Source organism: Nelumbo lutea, chromosome 3 (genome assembly GCF_056320005.1).
Source record: "Nelumbo lutea isolate HS-2025 chromosome 3, American lotus-T2T, whole genome shotgun sequence".
NCBI lineage: Eukaryota > Viridiplantae > Streptophyta > Magnoliopsida > Proteales > Nelumbonaceae > Nelumbo > Nelumbo lutea.
In genome coordinates this window covers 11,796,142-11,808,906 of record NC_142686.1, presented here as the reverse complement: position 1 = coordinate 11,808,906, position 12,765 = coordinate 11,796,142, and the positions used below count along the sequence as shown (strand labels likewise).

Below are 12,765 nucleotides of genomic sequence, written 5' to 3'. Positions count from 1 at the left end.
TGACCATCCTCCCTAACCATCATTACTTCCTCACAATCGCCCCTTCTTTAATCACACCCACCAACCACATAAACACCAAGCACAAGAAGAGGAAGAGAAGGACGAAGAAGAAAGAGAAGATGGGTTCACTGAAAAAGAAAAAACCCTACCTCTCTGTGACTGTCTCTTTTGAGTGAAGGGTCTTATCCATCCTTCTTCAAGGTTTCAAACACCACTTCTGCTCTTTTCTCTCTCGGGGAATCAAGCATCTCGGTCCGATCATTTGCTAGACAAGCAAATCGCACAAGTTTGAGAGCTTTCGTTTCGTATTGGGTCTGGTCTTTTCGCTTATAAAAATGTAAGACTTGTTAGATTTTATATGCATAACCATTCGTAGTATTTGGGTTTTGCTTTGAAGAAGACATGATTATGTTATATTTGCATAGAACACCATAAGCTCTCTCAATCTCTCTCTCTTGTGTGTTAAATATTACATGGTTAGTGTGCCTTTTTCTTTGTTGCATGTGCTTGGCTTGGATACTATTTGTTGGTGCAGTCTTATATATGATCATTTTTGGGGATAAGCATCTACTCAATCCACTGTAGGATCTCTTGTTTTCGTGAGATGACAAGTATTATTCATTACTTCTTAAGAACATCAGATCATTTGGACGAAGAAAATTCTCTTTTGAGTAACCATCACCTTTCAGACAAGGTACTTCTCTCAAATTAATTAGGGTTTGTTGAGCTCATGATTATTGTTCAAGCTGTAGCTGTTATTCACATAGCATCTAGACATATATAACAGCCCAGCCTGATACTCCTAGCTGACAAATTATAATTTCTCCAGAGAACCGAAAAAAATGATGACCATGTATAGCTGAAAGTATAGCAGATTCATATGTTTGTGCACATTTGATTTAGTATTAATTAGTATCTATTTATGCGTATGTCTACTTGCATATATCCCTTTTTAATCCAAGATTTTGTGTGTGTTTTGGCTGTGGGAAAATATGTATACATTATCTACCTGTCTACATATATAGCCGCATATATACATCTATATATGCATATTCACTCATGTGCATGCATACATGTATGTATATAAGTGGACCCCCTAATAACTAATAATCATGGTGAATAGAGATTATTGGTTATATTAAAATTCTGATTTTGTTTGTTGGTTTTATAGCATATACGTGTATGATAGTAACATTAGATTCCTTTCGGTGGTCTCTAATTACCTTCCAAAAAAAAAAAGTGTTTTCACTCTCTAAAGCATAATATCAAATTGAAAATAGAATATGCAATAGGAAAAAGGGAAAGAAGAAAAAAGAAGAAAGAATACCCATGATTTATTTTGCTTGTTCAAATATATATAACGAAATAGGCCCAAAATATCTTTACCATGTAACACCAGGAGTTGGTTCTTCCATTTTTTTTAATTATGGAAGTTCTTTATTTAAAAATAGTTATAAGGGACATGTTTACATGCCCACTATATCAATGGGGTTCATTCCCTCATCTGTTTTGTTTCATATGCATACATATATACACTTATATACACATATATATATACATATATACATACATATATACGTATGTACGTATTTATATGTGTTATTTGAACTATAGAAAAAGAATTCATATGTTTGAATTTATTTTGCTTACACCACGTATTTCGCATTTGAGTTCTATCTATTTGAAAAAATAATATTAACAATTATTACTTTTGTTTGTTTTTTATAATGATGGAACTTGTCTAGCTAGATTTCTGATCATGGTGAAAAATTAGCCATTTAGTTAGCTCAATTGTAAGTGTGAAAATTAGCTATTTGAAAAATGCTAAGCTAATTTTCATGATTCTTCCTACCAGCTTCCAAAGATCTATACAATCTTATTTCCAAAATCAGCTTTGCCTTCAAGCAGAAATTGGCTTGTAAAATTGAGGTTTTGCAAAAGTTTTTTCTTCAATGCACCACACTCTCTAAAACCAGAAGAGATCAATTTGATGATCGAACTAATGTAGAAATAGGATGCACATACATATCCCAATATTTGCTCCTTGAATTTCAGATGCAAACATCATTCAGAACAAGCTATTGATGGACACGTAATTAGTCTTATATTGAGTTTGAATTTCCTCCTAACAGAATGCTCTTCACACCCGCCTCACAGCAAATTACAGCCTTGGGAATATCTCCCATACTGGTATGTTTTCATACATGGAAACACGTTCACAATGGACAGCTGCAAGTGCTGTCAGGTGGGTGGCTGTGAGGACGATTCTGAGGAGGAAATCTGGATTCTATGCTTGAATTTCTTTTTCACGCTAACATTCAACCTAAATGTGTGTTTATAATCACTCATCAGTGGAATGCTTTAAAAATGCTTCCATATGCATACAAATGTCCAGCTGGCTCAGCTGGTAAAGTCAATGGATGCAGTTCCCATGAACCCAGCATTGGATTAATCCCCTTCATCTCATTCCCTACCTGCAATTATAAGTTTGCCTTATTAGGATATAAATACATAATAGTATTAAATTTCAGAGTCCCCATCTCCAATCCACAAGAATTCTGCCTACGTCTATCCACATAATATTGTAATCACATATAGGAAATATTTTATCCTCTTACATAGTATTATGTATGGAGAGATGTTTCCAATGCACGGAGGTAGTGTATTGTGGGTAAACATGGATATAATTTTTGTGGACAGGAGATTCAAAGTCTAAATTTCACTAAGAAGCTAAAGTTGACATTTTTTTATTCTCATACATCCAAATCTACTAGTTACCTATTAGTGGGATACATTGCTGGTTCTCAATATTAAGAATGCTTGAGCATGCGAATACAAACCCTGCATTGCATTCACATAAAAGTCTATTTACATGCTCAAAGCTGCATTCTTATCGATGCAACTTGCTCAAAAGGTGACAAAATAGATCCTAATTCTCAGTTTGGGAAGAATACAAATACAAAGTTTTAGAAATACCATATATAAGGTTTGACACCTTGACATTATATTTGTATTTGTACTCTTCCCAACCTGAGTTATATTCAGTTTGGAAGGAGTATAAATACAAATTTGCAGAATGCAAAACCTTGTATTTTGTATTATATTTTATTTATTTATATTGCATATATTTGTTTCTGTACCCTTCTGAATTGAGACTCAATGTATTCTCATAGGCTCAGTTTAAAAGGAATACAAATACAAATATGTAGAGAGCAAAATATGTATTTGCACTGTACATATTGTACTTGTACTCTTTCCAAAACTGAGCCATAGCCCCAAATTTTGTGCTAGTATTTTATCAGATGATGATAGGTTTCTAAATCAATTAACAGACTGTCACATTCATCTTGATAAATGCAAAGTTTTTTTTTTTTTATATCACGTTCAAGGATTGACAATAACCACATAAAGCATATATTCGTACAAGTTTTTGAAGTCGTGTTGTCTTATAAGTTCTTTCCTTGAGATCTATAACTAAAATGAAAGTTTAGCCTGTCCTCTTAATATATACAACATATGCTTACATTTTGATAATATATATCTTTCTTCTCCAATGCCTAACTTTACTCCATAACAATATTTTATCTTCATTCGCTAATCAGAAAAATAATTATTCCTTAATCTCAAATTTTATTAATCCAGGTGGAGGGGAGAGGCGGGAGACCCTTTTTATTTGTTGTTTCTGTTTGTATGTTTTTGTGATTTCTTTTTTGGGTGTGTATGTGCATGCATTAATTATAACAAAAGTAGGACAAATCTCTAGCTAATTTTCTGCAACATGTCAGTTCAGGGTTGTTCTTCAATGTGAATTATTTTCGATCTTATTTTGAGTTTGTTTTGAAATATTCAAAACATGTTTGTTGTAAATGTGGCTTTTTTTGGTTTCCAAACCTGAGATAAAAAAAAAAATGCATTGGTTTGAAAAACATGTTTTTATTTTAAATGACACAATATATCTCATGTCATGTTTCATGAATCAGCTCAACATTTTGATGGTTTCAAAAATATGAATTGTTTCTTAAAACCAAATAAATTTGTTTTTTCTTCTCAAAACAAAAACACAATTGAAGAACTTTTTTTTTATTTTGCTTATGATGATTTCAAAAGCAAATGAAAAGTTGAAAACAAAAACGATATTTAAATTGCTTGGTAGCTAGTTACAAGAATATTGATGCATGAAAGGGTAATCTATCAAATGCATTATATTGGGGAAGGATGAACGTCTTATTCTACGCATGCCCAAAGATGAAATCTCTGATAAAAAAAATCTAAAAATCCACCAGATCTTGCATATCATGGAACATATAGAATAATCAATTAGGGTCTATTTGGTTTGTGGGAATAGGGGTGTGGAAACTGCTTGATTGGATGGAATCGGAATCTCATTTCTATTCTTAGTCAAATGGCATTCCCCTGGCCCATATGAGGAAATGGTCATTCCCTCCCTCTCCCCTAGGAATGAAAGTGCATTCCAACCAATTCTTTTTCCGATTCTGACTATAAACCAAATGGACCCTTAGTGTGAAGGTACTTCAATGGATATCTCTGGAATCAATAACAATTTAATCCTTGATTGGAACTGATGTAACCGTTTTTGGCCACCTTGGTGATGAGCTACTTGGTGGCAAACTGCCTGGTGGAGAATTGCCTGGGGGCAAACTGCTTGGTGGCGAGCTCCCTAGTGGCGAGCTCCCTGGTGGCGAACTGCCTGGTGGCGAGCTCCCTACTAGGCGGCCTGTGACTTAGAGAATGGTGGAGATCCCTGGTGCAACGCAACCCGACTGCCCTCTACATGAGGTGGTCTTCTTTCCTTTGTAGGCAGTGGGAGCTGAGGGACCTACGAGAACTCCATCTTTTCCTCCTCTTTGTAGGCGGCGGGAGCTGAGGGACCTGCAATAACTAAATCAAAGGACCCGGGAGTATTTTCCCGACGGGGGCTTTCCGACGCTTAAGTTAGCACTCTGATTGTAGAGAGCTTTGAAGATGATATTGGAGAAACGAGAGAGTTAGAGAGCAGGGGATTACCTCCATTTTTTCCATCCCTTTCCCCTTTGGGGGATGATGTCTTTATATACCGGAGTCCTCGCGGGTTAGGTGGGTGAAAAGCCTCCAAACGGTAAGACTCGTCACATCCCGTCAGAACCGGGGTACGGTGGTGAACTCCTCGAGTTCGTCAGGCTGGCGTTTGTGTCAGGTGGCCAGGTCGGTACCTGGGCCAGGTTGTCAGGGCGGCGCCTAGGTCAGTTGGCAGATCGGTGTCTGGGCCAGCTTGTCAGGTCGACGCTTGTGTCAGTCGGTGGATCAGTGTTTGGGCCAGGTCGTCAGGTTAGGGCCCGTGCCAGTCGGCGGGTCAGCGTCTAGGCTAGGTCGTCAGGTTGGTGTCTAGGCCAAGTCGTCAGGCAGGAGATCTTTCTGCGATACGTCAAACTACTCCAGTACCGAGCTACCCTACAAGTGGCGAGCTGCCTAGTGGCAGGCTGCCTATGCAATGATGAGTTGTCTAAGTTGCCAAGCTATGAGGGTGAGCTGCTTGTGGCAAACTACTTATGGCGAGCTGCCTATGGCAAGCTGCTTGTGGCAAGCTGCCTATGGCAAGCTGCTTGTGGCAAGCTGCTTATGGCGAGTTGCCTATGGCAAGCTGCCTATGGCGAGCTACCTGTGGCAAGCTACCTATGGCGAGCTGCCTGTGGCAAGTTGCTTATGGCGAGCTGCCTGTGGCAAGCTGCTTATGGCGAGTTGCCTGTGGCAAGTTGCTTATGGCAAGTTGCTTATGGCGAGCTGCCTGTGGCAAGTTCCTTATGGCGATCTGCCTATGGCAAGCTGCCTGTGGCAAGCTGCTTATGGCGAGTTGCCTATGGTGAGCTGCTTGTGGTGAGTTGCCTATGGCGAGCTGCCTGAGGAGCTGCCCGTGACGAGCTGTCAAGAGGCCACACTTAGTTGGCATGAGGTGCCATGTGTCACAATTCCACTGGACGGCCAAATCTGCCCTCATCAATTGCCCCCCACTCCCGAGCTGAGAGTAACTCAGCAAAGGGAGTAGATTTCTTTTGGCCCGTAAGTCGACGAGCTAGTAAGTGTTGATCCAATTCCTAGTGTGGCCCGTAGGCTTTGGGAGTGACTCGTAGTCTACTCTTCTTTGACTTTTGCCCGTGCCGAAGAAGCGACCGGGTCTTAAGCAATAATGTGGCCCGTAGGCTTTGGGAGTGACTCGTAGTCTACTCTTTTTTGACTTTTCCCATGCCAGAGAGGCAACCGGGTCTTAAGTAGTAATGCCGGTCACCCACTCCTACAAGAAGCTACTAGGAGCTCGACCTTCGGGGGCAGCACTACCAACTTTAGGTCGCCAACTCACACGGGAGCCTTGGAAGGCTCGACCGGTAAGGACGCCTATGTAGTCGGTTGGCCGCCAACTCCCGCAGAAGCCATGAAGAGCTCATCTTTGTAGGGGGGACCTTGCAGAGAGGACTGATGAGGCATTATCTGAATTGAAAGTAAGGTTGGTAGAGCTACTTAGTCTGTTAGCTCCCTGCATAGTCTTTGATTCATAAAAGATGTAAACTATAAAATGATAGCTTCGATTTCTAAAAAAGTGAGGATTTAGCTTTCTAGGAGAAGAGGACTTAGCTTTTGTAAGATGAGAACTTAACTTTTTGTAGCATGTTCCCACAGACGGGGCTAATTGATGTAACTGTTTTTGGCCACGTACCAATGTTTTGTGATGTAAAAATTATTTGGCTAAGTACCTCGTTATTTGACCCGGTGGTGACATGCCTTGGTGATGAGCTACTTGGTGGCGAACTGCCTGGTGGAGAACTGCCTAGGGGCGAATTGCCTAGTGGCGAGCTCCCTACTAGGCGGCCTGTGATTTAGAGAACGGTGGAGCTCCCTGGTGCAGCGCAACCTGACTACCCTCTGCATGAGGTGGTCTTCTTTCCTTTGTAGGCAGTGGGAGCTGAGGGACCTACGAGAACTCTATCTTTTCCTCCTCTTTGTAGGCGGCGGGAGCTGAGGGACCTACGAGAACTGAATCAAAGGACCCGGGAGTATTTTCCCGGTGGGGGCTCTCCGACGCTTAAGTTAGCACTCTAATTGTAGAGAGCTTTGAAAATGATATTGGAGATACGAGAGAGCTAAAGAGCAGGGATTACCTCCATTTTTTCCATCCCTTTCCCCTTTGAGGGGTGAGGTCTTTATATACCGGAGTCATCGCGGGTTAGGTGGGTGAAAATCCTCCAAATGGTAAGACTCGTCACATCCCGTCAGAACCGGGGCATAGTGGTGAACTCCTCGACGTCGTCAGGTTGGCGCTTGTGTTAGGCGGCCAGGTTGGTGCCTGGGCCAGGTTGTCAGGGCGACGCCTGCGTCAGTCGACGGGTTGGTGTCTGGGCCAGGTTGTTAGGTCAGAGCCTGTGTCAGTCGGCGGGTCAGTGTCTGGGCAAGGTCGTCAGGTCAGCGCCCGTGTCAGTCAACGGGTCGGTGTCTAGGCCAGGTCATCAGGTCGGCGCCCGTGTCAGTCGGCGGGTCGGTGTCAGTCGACGAGTCAGTGTCTAAGCCAGGTCGTCAGGCAAGAGATCTTCCTGCTATACGTCAAACTACTCCTGTACCGAGCTACCCTACAAGTGGCGAGCTGCCTAGTGGCGGGCTGCCTATGCAATGCCGAGTTGTCTAAGTTGCCAGGCTATGAGGGTGAGCTGCCTATGGTGAGCTGTCTGTGGCAAGCTGCTTATGGCAAACTGCCTATGGCGAGCTGCTTATGGCGAGCTGCCTATGGCGAGCTGCTTGTGGCATGTTGCTTATGGCGAGTTGCCTATGGCGAGCTGCCTGTGGCAAGTTGCTTATGGCGAGCTGCCTGTGGCAAGTTGCTTATGGCGAGCTGCCTGTGGCAAGCTGCTTATGGCGAGCTGCCTGTGGCAAGCTGCTTATGGCGAGTTGCCTATGGCAAGCTGCTTATGGCGAGCTGCCTGTGGCAAGTTGCTTATGGCGAACTGCCTATGGCGAGCTGCCTGCGGCAAGCTGCTTATGGCGAGTTGCCTATGGCGAGCTGCCTATGGCGAGCTGCCTGAAGAGCTGCCCGTGACGATCTGTCAAGAGGCCACACTTAGTTGGCATGAGGTGCCATGTGTCACAATTCCACTGGAGGGCCAAATCTGCCCTCATCAAGAACTATTGCTCATTTAAGTGTTCCATGCATATATGTAATAAAGGCTTTTGAGTTTGACTTTGCGTAGGTAGGGTAGTATGGCAAAGGAAGTAGGTCTATATGAAAGAAGACAAAGGATGACCGAGGGTATATAAGGAGAATGAGCTTTACGAGGAGGATATAAGGACGTTTGTAAGGGAGGCAAGAAGATAGGGATTCTCTCAATGCTCTCAAAATAGATCTCATATGGAGGCCTTGGAGTCTCTTCCTTTTATAGAGCGATGATTGAGGCTATAACGAGAAGCATATAAAAGGAGCTTTTTTTATGTAGAAAAAGAGGTCACAATTTCCTAAATCTCTAACCGGTAATTACTATCGAAATTTTGTCCCGTGTTTAATAAAGATATTTTAGGATCGAGATTTCCCATCCCTTAGGACAATCACATGGGCACGTTTTTTTTACTGCATCCCCTCTGTGCTTGCAATCACGTGATGAGAATGAGGCTTTTTTTGGTGATGACATGGCATAACATGGCGAAGGGCTGTCATGGTTGCCCATATGCCATGCTCTATTGTCAAGGTTGCACAGCCATGAGAGCATAGAAAACATCGCAAGTGAGCTCATCATTCTTATCAAATTTCACGTCATTGCAAAGGGTTGTGAATGCAATTTAATGGCAACTTCAACAGCGAATGCAATGTTAATCGCATATTCTATAATGGTCACCTCTGCATGATCATGTTCCTCATCGCAATCTCTATGATGTTGATCTATATGTACATACACTTTGTTCCACTTTTATTGAGTATTCGTAATTATATTTGTCCACTTGGAGGTTCATTTGATTGCCTTGAATTTGAAGAAAGGATTAATTCAATCTACCAGTGGATATAATTTCATAGTACATATCAATGTTTTAAAAAATGTACTCTAAAAAAAACAAGAACTAGTCACCTAGCCGTTTTGAAACCGCTTTTTGACCATTTTTCACTTTTTTATTATTTTTTTATTTATTTTAAAGCAGGCCATACATTTGGTTCGAACGGTCAGACCGTTTGACCCAGGAACCAGACCCCATAATGGTTCTCTATTCAATTCGGTTTTAAAAACCTTGGTATATATTATAACTAGCGAGGACCCGTGTGCACAGGATTTGTCAAGTTAAAGATAAATAATAGAAACATGTAAGAGTACTATACAATTGTTTTATATAATAATTAATAATCATCTATATTTTGTATAGTACTTTTAATAATTTTTTTACAATACAAAAATAACAATAATTAATTTTAGATAAGGTTGTTTATCAAACTTAGGAATGGCAATTTTCCCTATTTACCCAATCCCCATGAGATCTGCCCCGAATGAGGCAGAGATGGAGATAGGGAAATTTTCATCCTCGTTGGTGGGGACGATGCAGGGACAAGGAGAGCACTCCCTGCCCCACGTGGACCCCGATCCCCGCCCCATGGGATTCTCGCTAATATATATGTATACATATATACGTTTATATATGTATATATGTACACATACATCTATATGTTAATATTTTTTTTTAAATATGGTTGAATATGCTTGAATCTTTTCTAATAGGATTGTAAATTTTAATATTTTACTTTTATTTTTTAAATAAAATAAAAAAACAAAAACATAATGGTTGACATTATAAAGAAACACAGGGAGTGGAGATCCCCGTAGAGACGAGGATGGGGATAACTTTGTCCCCTTTAGCAGGGATTGGGATTTCCATGGGGACAGGGATGGGGAGAGGCTCCTCATCCTCATCTGCCCTGTTGAATCAAATTAATGAAACCGACCAACCCAATTTCTAGTATTTCCAAGTTGGCTTTGGTTCAACAATTTCCCAACCCAACTGGGTTGGATCAATTTCATTTTGACCATTTGTAAATTGACTAAAATTGAATGACCTGAGCATAGATATATATTAATATTTTAATACGGGAAATTGGGTAAATTCCAATATTTCTTAGTCTAAAATAGTTTATATCATAAATTTAAATTTTCAATTTATTTTTTAAATAATGCCATTGTAATTTTTTAAATTTAAACTTAATTTTCAAAATTATTTTTTTGGAGTTTAAATTATTTTAACTGACTGACCAAACCGAAAATTGACCCAAACCAATATAACCTAAGTGACCAACCCCCTAACCTGACCAAGCCAATTTTATTTGCCAAACAATCTACAACTGAGCCGAACCAACCCATGAACAATAGTTTAATCTCCAATAATTATTAAAAAATTTTAGTGAAAATACACAATAAATTAAATTTAAAAATCTAAATAATAGTAATTTAAACTCCAATAATTATTGAAAATGTTCTATTAAATAACAAAAAATAATATTTATACATGGTTATTGAAAATATATTTATCACAAAAACAATAAATAATTACTTAAATACAATAAATATTAATTTTAGTATAAATAAATATATAATAAATAAAGATTAAGTTTTTAAAATTATTATTAATAAAAAATAATTTTTTGAAATTTATTTTCTAGAATTATTAATTGTTATAAATGAAATTAGTTATTTACAATATTGTTTATTTATTGAAGTAATATCAATATTTAAATTTTAAAATATTAATTAGTTATTGAATTTAATAATCCATAAAATTATAGTACTATTAATATGAAAATTATTAAATCGATTATAATTATTTTTTGTCTTTTTAATAAATATTTTAAAGTTATTATATAATGTTGTTAGAATATTTAAATAATTCTTAAATTTTTTAATTCAAACTTTCTTTAGATAGATGTAGATAAAAGTGGGGGAAAAGATAAATAAAAATTAGAGATAATTTAGGAGAGAAACTCTCTACTAAATTAGAAATAACTTAGGATAAAGTTGGGGATTTTGGGGGAGGTTGTTTAGGGGAAATTTTAGGATATTAAGTTATTTAGGTTATTGGAAAGTGTGGGGGAGAGAGAAAGAGAGATTTTAGGAAGATTTTTTTGGAGAAAGTAGAGTTTGTAATTGTTAGTTTCAAAAATGACATGGATTAAAATATATAAAAATGAGAAAAATATGAGAAATTTTCTAGACTTCTTTGTTTTAATATATATTAGTGGGACCCGTGCGATGCACGTGATTTGTTAAGTGAAAGTTAAACAATAGAAAGGGAAAATTCCACTTTAGTACCCTGAACTTTGGGGGTAGTGTCAAGTTAGTACCCAAACTTTTAAATGTGTCACTACAGTACCTAAATTTTTAAAAGGGTCAAATTGGTCCCTGTCGTTAACAGATCGCCAATTATCTATTGAAAATGTGAAAACTACCCTTCAAAAAAAGATATTATTTATTGTCTTCTACCTTGCTTACCAATACCTGCTATCATGCATGGTCAATTAACTCATTGATCAATTGAGGATGAGTGGGATCTGGTATAGGACTCATAATTTCAATGGCCCACATGGCCCTCCCGAAGGGAGATCTCTAAGAAAAGTTCGGCCAACAAAGCAAGATTAAAACAATGTAGGTCCCTCAATAGTGAATACCAATGACCCCATCTAAATTGGACTCCGATCTGCTATCTATAAATTGTTCCCACATCCCTAACCGGAGAACATTATAGTTGTAGTAATATTTCCCCTGTCATTAATGGCATGGGGAGATGTTTTCAATACACACAGATTTGATGAGGAATTCTCTACCAGCTTGGGAAATATACTTCTTGTGCCACAAGTTGGTTTTATTAAGAACTTGAGGATGTTTTTCTCCACCTTTTATATGAAAAATGTTAATTGGAGCAGCCTGTACTGTTTTGGTGATTCATGTGCATGATGCGTTACCATGGGCTTGGAGTGAAAGAGTAATTGAAATGATAATTTTTTCAAGGAGAAATTTATGATGCTGGAAAAACATTGTACGGGAAGAGCTTTGACCAATCTTTTACCCCTTTTGATTGATCGGAGCTGATGTTGATTTCACACTTCACAGTAGCTAATGTCATGATGAGCCACAGATGAGACACCGTTACACAACTCATTGTCCTTTTGCCGTCCTCAAGAGCATTTGACCCCACATTGGCTGGGCTTTGCAGCTAATTCAATTGTTGGAGTTCAAATTCGATCTAACTAACGATGATATCCAATCCATTTACAACTGGATCCAATCCATTTATTTAAATTTTATATTCTATCTATTAGAAAAGTCGATTTCAATGATGTTTTTTATTAAGATTGCGTTTGATATTATTGTCACTTTTACTTATAACGTTTTGTATTAATTAATTAATACAAATTTTTGAAAAATTGTCTTGCCACATAATATCAGATAACCTATATATATACTAAATTTGGCGTTCCTAAAAGAAGCATCCAATGTTGCATTGATAAGTCTCAAAAGATTTGTGGTGAATATATATGTATGTATTCCCATAAAATTTGTATTGGCTAACATGGCCAAGGAACCAATTTGAAACCTTCACCCATAATGGTAAACATTTAATACCGAGCCGCCCTACCTCTCAGAATAGGCTATTTACTCCCTTTTGACGATCTAGTTTCCAGCTTGTCCCTTATATCCACTCACACTCTTTTCCCATTGTAAAAGATGGAGGAAGAAGACCATGCCCAAAATAGTTTGATAA

The 12,765-nt window shown here is 38.6% G+C and overlaps 1 long non-coding RNA gene across 1 annotated transcript; it reads left to right on the top strand.

The window, feature by feature from the left end:
• Positions 1 to 77: 77 nt before the first annotated feature.
• LOC148862954 (uncharacterized) lies at positions 78 to 12,438 on the top strand. Its single transcript, XR_016109248.1, has 3 exons — positions 78 to 337; positions 586 to 694; positions 12,012 to 12,438. It is a non-coding gene; the product is annotated as an uncharacterized LOC148862954 (long non-coding RNA).
• The last annotated feature ends 327 nt before the right edge of the window (positions 12,439 to 12,765 follow it).